Here is a 9524-nt window from a genome sequence, read left to right on the forward strand (position 1 = left end):
GGCTTTGCTCTCAGTCTTTTTCCCTCCAATTAACGTGCTGTTCAAGGAAAAAATCCCGAAGACCGTAGACAGCTTCTCCTTCTTTCCTTTCAAATCTACTGCATGATTGCTTGCAAATAACATTTGTTTTGCAAACTGGCTGCAAAATCTTTACATGCAAATCATTATAAGCCAAACCTGGATCTCTCCGGGTTGATTTTCGACTCTTATTTTTACATCTTGTTCTGAAATTTGATGAACTGGAAGTAGCACAAGAAAACTGTTTAAAACGCTCTTGCTGGGGGGAGGTTTCATGACTTATGGTTACAGAAGGGACCTCTCCGGAGCCCAGAGGTGGTTTTGTCAAAGATAAACAAAGCGGACGTTTGTTAAGGTGGTGAGAATACTTTATTGTCACTACCGACAGTTGGGCGAGTGGAGCCCCATTCCGATTTGCGCTGAGTGACGGGATGTTATAAAGGGAGGGTGAGGGAGTGAGAGGGGCAAGCAGGGCCTCAGTAGAGTCAGGGAAGGGAAAAACCACAGAGTCTTGGTCGGTGTAAATGCATCCAGGCAGCTGTGTCTGCTGGCTGACAGCTAAGAAAGTTAGGATTTTATTCTCCCACAGAGACTGGAAGACGGAGGCCCTATGCTTCCTGATTCTTTCAGGTCCTTGAGAAAGGCACTCCTGAGTTGTAGGAGATACACGCACATCTCAAGGGCACAGAGGAAGGATTCTCAATGGTAAACCCTTTTCAGGAAAAGCTCTAAGAAACGGAGGTCAAGGGCCCATCCCTTGGTGTTAACTAGAACAGGCAATAGACTTTAGACAGCCCTGAGGAACTCCAGACGGGAACTCAGAATGGGCTGGGTCTCCCCAGAAGTACTACCTTGAGCTGCTGGAGGCCAGTTGAAAGTCTGGTCCAGTCTGCAGCCTGGGGTCTGAAGGAGCCGCCACTGCCGAGAAGTTCTGTGGTTCTGGGTTCATGCGAGAGACCCAGTGCTTCGGTTCAGACTCGTTTTTCAAAAAGCTTTCTACGGTATTGTAAATCTAAGCTCCCTATTTTTGAATGGCACGAATGCCCTTGAGTTACCTTGATATTGTCAACAACATCAAAGTAAAGCGCAGTTTGCATCTGTTCCTTTGAATACTTCACGTGTTCCTTCTGAGAAAAGTGTTTGATTAGAACCCGTGAACTCAGGGGAAGAGCAGAAGGAAAGTGTATGCTCTGTCCAAGTTGGCACCCACTTCAGTTACGTTTGCTTTCTATGAGTAGTGATCAAAGGGTTGACTTAATATGTAAGAGTTCATCTTTTTTCATAATTTCAATTTCTTAAAATTTACAGCTCATACACTACTGTTTCATGGTACTCTTTTAAACCACCCTTTAAAATTATTCTTCTGTCTTAGGATTTATGTTAACCCAGAATAGATTTTTAAACACTCCTCGATTAGTTCTGTAGAAAATTTGTCGCCTCTGAAGTCAACTCAGCCTTAACCCAATACCTCAAGATTATTTACTATTCAATTAAAGGGTTCTGAAATAAATGTAAATGGCTCCAGAATTTTAAAGTATGTTGATGATAATGGCTCCCCATGAGACAAGCTGTCAAAGAAATGACTGCCACCTGAAATAAACGTTTCCCCACGAGGGCTTCAAATCGCTAGGCTGAGGCAGTGCACTTCTGACTGTGACTATTCCGAAGTGCAATGTTCTGGAAGAGCAAGCTTCCTTTTCAGACAGCAAGAAGCTCCACAAAATTTTCAGAAGAGTCATGTTTTAGGGCACTGTTAATAAACTTTAAAAGCCCATTTGCAATCACAGGAGGCAACAAATGACATTTATCTTGTAAACTAGCAAGATGCTTTTGCTTCTCTGCGTGTGTGAATGTGACTGTGTGTGTACGTGTGTGTGTTGTGGAAGAGAGAGACAGAGGCAGAGAGAAGGAGGCAGGGAAAGGAGGAGGGGAAAGTAGCCACTCTGAAATGGACCCAGAGTAACTGCTCTATTATGTAGAATTAGTTTGCTAGGGCAGCCATAACAAAGTACCACGGATTGAGTGGCTTAAACAACAGAAATTTATTTTCTCACAATTTTGCAGGCTAGAAGTCCGAGATCAGGTGTCACCAGAGTTGGCTGTCTCCTTGGCTTGCAGATGGCCACCTTCTCCCTGTGTCCTCACTTGGTCTTTCCTCTGTGTATGTCTGTGTCCTAATCTCTTTTTATAAGGATACCAGTTCCATTGGATTAAGACCCACCCTAATGACTTCATTTTAACTCGAGTACCTCTTTAAAGGCCTTATCTCCAAATACAGTCATATCCTGAAGTTCTGGGGGTTAGGACTTCACCATATGAACTTTTGGGGGGGGGCACAGTTTAGCTCATAATATGTGCGTTAATATTTTACTCTCAAATTTCAAATTAACATTTATCACAAATTCAGTATAGGCGATACACAGGAGTGAAGGAGAAAAGTTTTATTAAAAAAAAGTAGCTCTCAGGAGATGTTTTTTTAAGAAAGCACTCAGAAGGGCCAGGCAGGACAGCCACCATTTCTCCCAGTCAAGGCCGTAACACCATTTCCTGCTGTACCATTTTCAGCTAAGCTTTGGAGTGACAAACATACCTGTTACCATGAGGACTCTAATGCCTCAAGGAGAAACCCTTTCATTACGACCCTTCCTTCTCCCCGCTGCCCTTCAACACCCCCCTACGCCCAGCCAACTGGGTCACAGTAAATCCAACAGGAATGAAGTTAGAGGCGAGGATTAGGCTCACTCACAGAATAAAATATTTGTGACTTTTGTTCACACCTTCTTGTTTACAGTGGAAACAATACATGGATACACAGCTAGTTAACATCAGAGCCGAGTTCCTAATTTAAGATCATTGCGTACTGTTCAGGATTCTGTAGCTTATACGTAGAAAGTGGAAACATTCACACATCTGTTCCAGATACTTAGTTGATCTTACCATATACAAAGCACTGTGCTAGCCTCTGAGAAAATACAAATTACCTGTAAGATTCTGCAGCTGGATTCAGAGAGCCTGTAGCTGTTTGGAGGTGGCTGATGGGAAGGGGATTGGGACATGTTCCCAAATGTTTCTAAAAGAGGACAGTTTAAGATCAGCATCATATGAATGGATAAAGAAGATGTGGCACATATATACAATGGAATACTACTCAGCCATGAAAAGAAACGAAACTGAGTTATTTGTAGTGAGGGGGATGGACCTAGAGTCTGTCATACAGAGTGAAGTAAGTCAGGAAGAGAAAAAACAAATGACCTTGAGAGGGTCATCTTATCACAGTTTGTTCATGTAAGCAGAACTCAAAAATGAAAACAGGCTTGGAAAAAAAAAATTTTAGTTTACAAAAAGGAAAGTCAGCACTAAAAAAAAAAATCAATTCAGTATCTACTGGTGCATTATTCCTCAAATTATCTCACACACAAACACTCTTAATTTTCAGTCAAATGGAAACATGCTCCAGCAGGCATGTGTCACAGTCTTGTGTGCAGTTACCGGAAGAATGGCAGAGCCCTCTTCTCTGTATACTGATGGAAAACATATCGTTTTATGAATTTTCCCCTCACCGCCCCTGTATCATAATCTCTTCTCCATGGCAATGTAATGCCTGGCTCCATCCTCCTTGAAATGATGTCTAATTTAGACCTGATAATTGCAGGATAAACTTAAGTATAAATAGCCACCATATGACAAAGTGTCATCTTTATGGAAGATATAAAAAGTTGTAAGACACGGAAGGTATGGCAGGTGCAAGAAAGCATTAATTTAGTCGGCAGTGATAGGCAACTGTACACCATGTTCTGTATTAGCAGTGCCATTTTTAGTGTTATTCCAACATCTGAAAATATTAATTTTTTTCCTAACAAATGTCACCTTGTATTATTTATAAAATAATGTCAGTGTTAGAACTCTTCAAAAGTATTGTTCTGTGGCTTATGTGCTAAATTTTACTTACTAATTTTAAGAACACCCTATTCTTTTTTATTAATCCAAAATGTGTAAATTTGAATACTAATTGCTATTAACACTCAGGAATATAAATATTTTTAGTGTGGGTTTTCTTCTTGGTTAACCGTAAATCCAGAGCCCAGTTCCCAGAACAGAAGGAGAGAAGTGAGGTAGTTTGTCGGAGTGCCATGTTCCTGGATCCTGTGGTATATAGTATACCCCTGGACTATACTGCTGCTCTCCACCTGCAGATACCTTTTACAGGTACATTCCTGTCAAAGCTGCTGTCTCCATTTTTCTCTTCCCGCCAGTTTTGTCCCCTTTCTTCCTGTAGAGCCCTTGAGGAAAGGGCGAAAGTTTGACCAGATGGATACACTGGTGGATAGCTGTTGTATTTCTCTTCCCAGGGTCCATTTCCTGTCTCTGGTAATAGATTCCTCCTCCTAATGGAAATCCACTCTATGAGGTTCAAGGCAAACTACCCTTCCCCAGTCCCTCCCTGCTAGTACACACATGGGGCTGGATGGGGGGCACATAAACCAGGTCCGGCCAGTTGGAGTACTGCATCCCCCGGTAACAGTGATTGATGCAGGGATGGGGCAGTTGGAATCCCTTCCTTGGATGTGTGGGTGCTGGAAAAGAGAGGGTCCCTCTGTTCCTTGGGTATCGTGAGCGATAAGGACCATATGAGCCTGGAGCTGCCAGTACCACAGAGAGAGATTTCCCGAAAATGAAGGCAACACAGAAGAACAAAGATACGAGGAGCAAAACAAAGCCCTGACATCATCATTTGAGCGTTGAATCCATTCATGTCTATCATCTGAGACACTCAGCATCCCTGAGCTACGTGGCAAACAAAGCCCCCTGTGCCTTATGCACCAGCTGCGGTGGTCCCTTCAGGTTAGAGAGTAACCAGGTCAGTCCTTTCCTGTTCCCAGTACAAACAAACCCTCACTTACAGGAGGGATCACCCAATGAGGATAAGGCAGTTCGTTTCTCAGGAATGAATACCTTCTAAGTTTGGAGAAGGAAACAAAGCCCTTGGACTGGGCCTCTCAGGATGCTGGAAGACAAAGCCCTGTTTTCATCATGCTGGAATACTCAGACCCCTCCCCAGGACATAGCTGTGTCCACGTTATATTTTGCAATGACTGATGCGAAGGAGGTGACAGTAGATGTGAGTCGTGTCCTCACTACCTGCTAGATACCATGTGTCCAGATTTGTCACGTGGTGATGTGATGCAGCCCACGGGGATCTCAGAGTTGTACGACTTTAGAATTGGAAGAAACCATAGAAATAATGGAATACAATGTGTTTTCAGTGAAGTTAATGGAGAATAATAATTAGAATATTAACTAACACTTGCTGAGTATTGACTGTAGTATTGTATGAGCCCAATAATTCCAGGTGGTAGATATTCTTTCTGTCAATGTCTTATAGAGGATGCTGCAGTGTGGAAAAGATAATATCTTGCAGAAGACCACACAAATCTCACCTGGAGCTGGGATTTAAAGCCAGGTAATCCAATTCCCAAGTCTGTACTAGTTTTTATCCTCCCACTTGCATCTGTTGCAACTTACCAACCTCCCGTGAACTCTGACCCTAAAAGAGCCCATCGCTTTGCATGTAATAATCACATTTTTTCCCACCTCTGACACTTACTAACACGTGACATTGGCATACTTTCGTGACATCTCTGTTTCACACAAGTAACTCGTAGGTTTGTTGAGAGTATTAACTCAGGACCTGTAAAGCACTTAGTATAGCAAAAAATGTAAGGTTTTATAATGATTAATACTATATATTGCCATAGAAGCACTGTTCTTTTTAAATCAGAAATTAGCCCATCTTTTCCTTTAGTAGCTCTCAGCCTTTTTTTTTTCTTTTTTTGACACGAAGCTTGTAGGATCTTAGCTCCCTGACCAGGGATGAAACCCTGGCAGAGAAAGCGCCACTGACCACTGGACCACCAGGGAATTCCCCATCTCTCAGGCTTAAGCTGCATATTTTCAGCCTGAATTTCAGGTTGAGGTGCGTTATGCCATAGAAATATCAAGTTTTATTGGTAATTTCAAGAATATAGGAAATCTACAACTGTGATAGAGAGACAGCTGAGACTTCAGTGTGCTTCCCTGGTCCTTCTTTTTACATCAGACGTGGACTCTCTTCCCCTCAATAATATTATTATTTAGATCACCTCGAACAGCATGGAAAGTGTATAGGTTATGAAACATATCCATTTTATACCCCACCCCAAACCATAAACCTATAGATTATAGGTTTATTCCAAGTAATCCTCTAGCCAGGGACATCCTGCTAAGGGCATTCTGTAGATAAGGTCTCTCCCACGGAGCAAAACTCATTAGTTAGCAGAGGTCCCGCTGAGAAGAAAGACATCAGGCGGAGTCACCTGGCTTCGCTCTCCCCCCTCCCTCCACATGGGCAGTGCGTTGATCGCAGACCAGCTATTTCAACTCTGTACTCTCCAGTTCCACTAAAGATATTAAAAGCAACTACATTAGACCCTGTAGTTTGGTCTGTGTTTTATATACATCTTTATAGCACACCTCATAATTATCAACGTCTCATCCTCTGGTATAATCCCAAGACTATACTGTTGCTAAATTATTTGATTTCCAACATATTGGCTTCCTTGACTATTTGAAACTCATATTATTTAGTAGCTGCCATGTTAGTTACCTCCAATTATTGGAATACTGTTATTTTAAATTTCCTAGTAGTTTTAGGTGTATCATAAAGACGTGGATAGAGCAATTGTAAAAATATATCTAGGTTGACGGATAGACAGACCTTTCAGAATAGGCTACATTCCACTAATTTGTGCCTCCAGTGTAATACATCATAATTAATTCTTTAGTTGCTTGTTTTTCTTAGACTGTAAGCCTCAAAAGTGTATCTGTTTTGTTTACCTGTCTATTCAGAATCTAATATGACTCCTGGCATAAATCTGAATGAACACCCTTTCAAGCACCAGTTATTGAAAAAAATTAATTATAATGTTCATTTGTTATTGTTATCACTAGTTTCCACAAACGTGGACGCTGTCCGCCAGAATGTGTAGTGCTGTAAATTAATTACTGAGAGGAAAAGATGTCATAATGCCTACAACTTGCTGCATACTGAGTTTTCCCTCCAGTCAAGTATATTAACAATTTCCTTAAAAACTAAATTTCTAATCGTGTTCAGCATATTCCAACATTTTTACAACCAAATATATAGCATCCAGCCCAAGGAAAGGACCTTGTTTCAAATGAAAAACTATTTGCTTCCTTAGACTTTTTCCAATTCTATTTGGAAGGATCCACCAAAAATGGAGTCTTAAAACATACTTGAGCTCCAATCACTAATGAAAAATTGAGTTAGCAATTAAAGATAAATAGTAGTAAGAAATTTGCAGTTTTAAGTGAGAATAGAACTTGCTAGTGTATTGTCCCCAATTAGTAAAAGGAGTTCCCCTTTTCACTTCCCTAAGTTTTTGTTTTTATTTACAAAAAATCTTTCTTTTGTCAAGATACTGTTTTTTAAATTGTTCTATGAGTGTTCAAACACCCTGAGGTTTAGAAACAATTCGTGGCGATGTGGTTGTATTTTATTGGGAGCAGGGGGGAGGGCTGCTTGTGTTTCCAGATGAGTCTGATTTTTTCATGTTTTTATTGGTGGGACAGTTTGATTTTGCATATTTTTAATAGTGAAAAAGTGGCTTTTCATAGGGAAGGCGGTATGTACCATGGATTCTGGGATCTTGGTAGCATTACTCTGGAAACAAGTGCATTTTCCTAAGTGATTGATAGGTTTGGGAATTTAAATCATACACGGTTTAGATTCCTACATGTTCCGTTCCTTTCCATTAATCAACAACAACATTGTCGTGGATGGAAAATTAAAGCAACAGTTTATATTTTTGAGAAACAGTGAACATCATTCTTGCCAAAGTGCAGCATCATTGAAGCCATTAAAGAATAAGTGACTGAGTGAGCACAGTAATGGACTGACGTGATTTTAGGTACAGTTTTAATTTTATTGCAAGGCACACAATCATATATACAATGCATAATCATCACCTTCTAAGTACAAGATATAAAGAATATACATTAGAGTAAAGACCATATGGATATGCTTCTGTTTCAGAGAAGAAAACCGCCTTAGGGCAAGCAGGTTCATGCCCTTTTGGGAAGAGATTTTCATACTTACGCTGAATCTTCCAGGCAGCTCTTGCTTAGAAAATAAATCTACTGAGTGGACATACAATCTTGTCACATCTTAGAGCTTAAAAAGCTCTAATTTAAAGCCAGCCAATGTATTCCTTTTATTCCAGTTATTCTTATGTCCCAGTACTAGATGAAACACCTATAAATTGCCTGATTAACAGTTATCCAGATTTAAGAACTTTATTTCTCAGTAATGCATCATAGAATGAAACCATTTTCTTAAGACTTCTGTGAATTTTCCTTGATTTTTTTCAAAACTATCTTTCCAAACTATGCTTCCTTTTTAGTATTAAGCCTGGAGTTTTGACTTAAACTCTGCATAGGGGATGCATCCAGATTCATAGAGTAACACAAGACACTAACTTCTACTCTTCTTCCAGTTGGAATTACGGTTTTTCATCCTCATTGCCGCCTCCTGCACAGTTTTATTTCTCTGCATTTTTCTGACCCTTCACTAGGTCCTGTCTTCCAGTTCTTGCCAGGCAGGGGAGAAGGGGCTCATGGAGGAAGCTGAATTCAAGGTTAGATACGTGCAGTTCTGGTCCCAAAGAGACACAGTGGACAGTACACTCCTTGCCGTGACTGGAGAACAGGAACGTGACGAGATGGGACACAGACACACACTCTCACACACTGTGTATGCACACAGTATCCACACATTCACACACACACACAATGCACGCACACATACACTCAACTCTCACACACACGCATACACACCTTTGACAAAGAAATATATTGGTGTAAGAGATATTTTTCCTAACATACATGATTCACTTCAACATCCTTTAAAGTACTGCCCTAAAATGACATAGCCGTCCTCTCCTCTTCTGGTCTGGGGACTCTGGTGCTTCCAACAATGGAGAAGCTTGGAACACCGTGACCTCACGGGCACTGAGAGCTGTTTCTCTCTCTCCCGGGGCTGCAACCTTAGACACGAAGAGATGCAGGATGCTCAGACTAAGCTTCAGGCTGCAATAGCGGCAGGATGCTATGAGGGTATGTGGAGTGTGAATCTAAAGAGATTGTCATACTTCCCACAGCAGGGTTTGTTCCTGGAACCCTCCATTTAAATATCCCTCTCATACGATGGCCAAAATTTTTAACCATGGGATGAATGTCAACCAGTATTTAAGCCATTCCCACATACTTTTAGCTATAAGAATACAAGGACACCTAAGAAAATCAATGAAATGTAGGAAATGCTCGAAAGAACACCTCATTTTCATCAGGGAAAACCTTGCCCCACTGCCTTCGCTCAGCTGTGCTAGGTGCCATGAAAACCTGCAAAGTAGACAAACAACATCACAGTAAAATTCTGAAACCACGTACAA

The sequence above is a fragment of the Phocoena phocoena genome, chromosome 17, assembly GCF_963924675.1.
Source record: "Phocoena phocoena chromosome 17, mPhoPho1.1, whole genome shotgun sequence".
In the NCBI taxonomy this organism is placed as follows: Eukaryota; Metazoa; Chordata; class Mammalia; order Artiodactyla; family Phocoenidae; genus Phocoena; species Phocoena phocoena.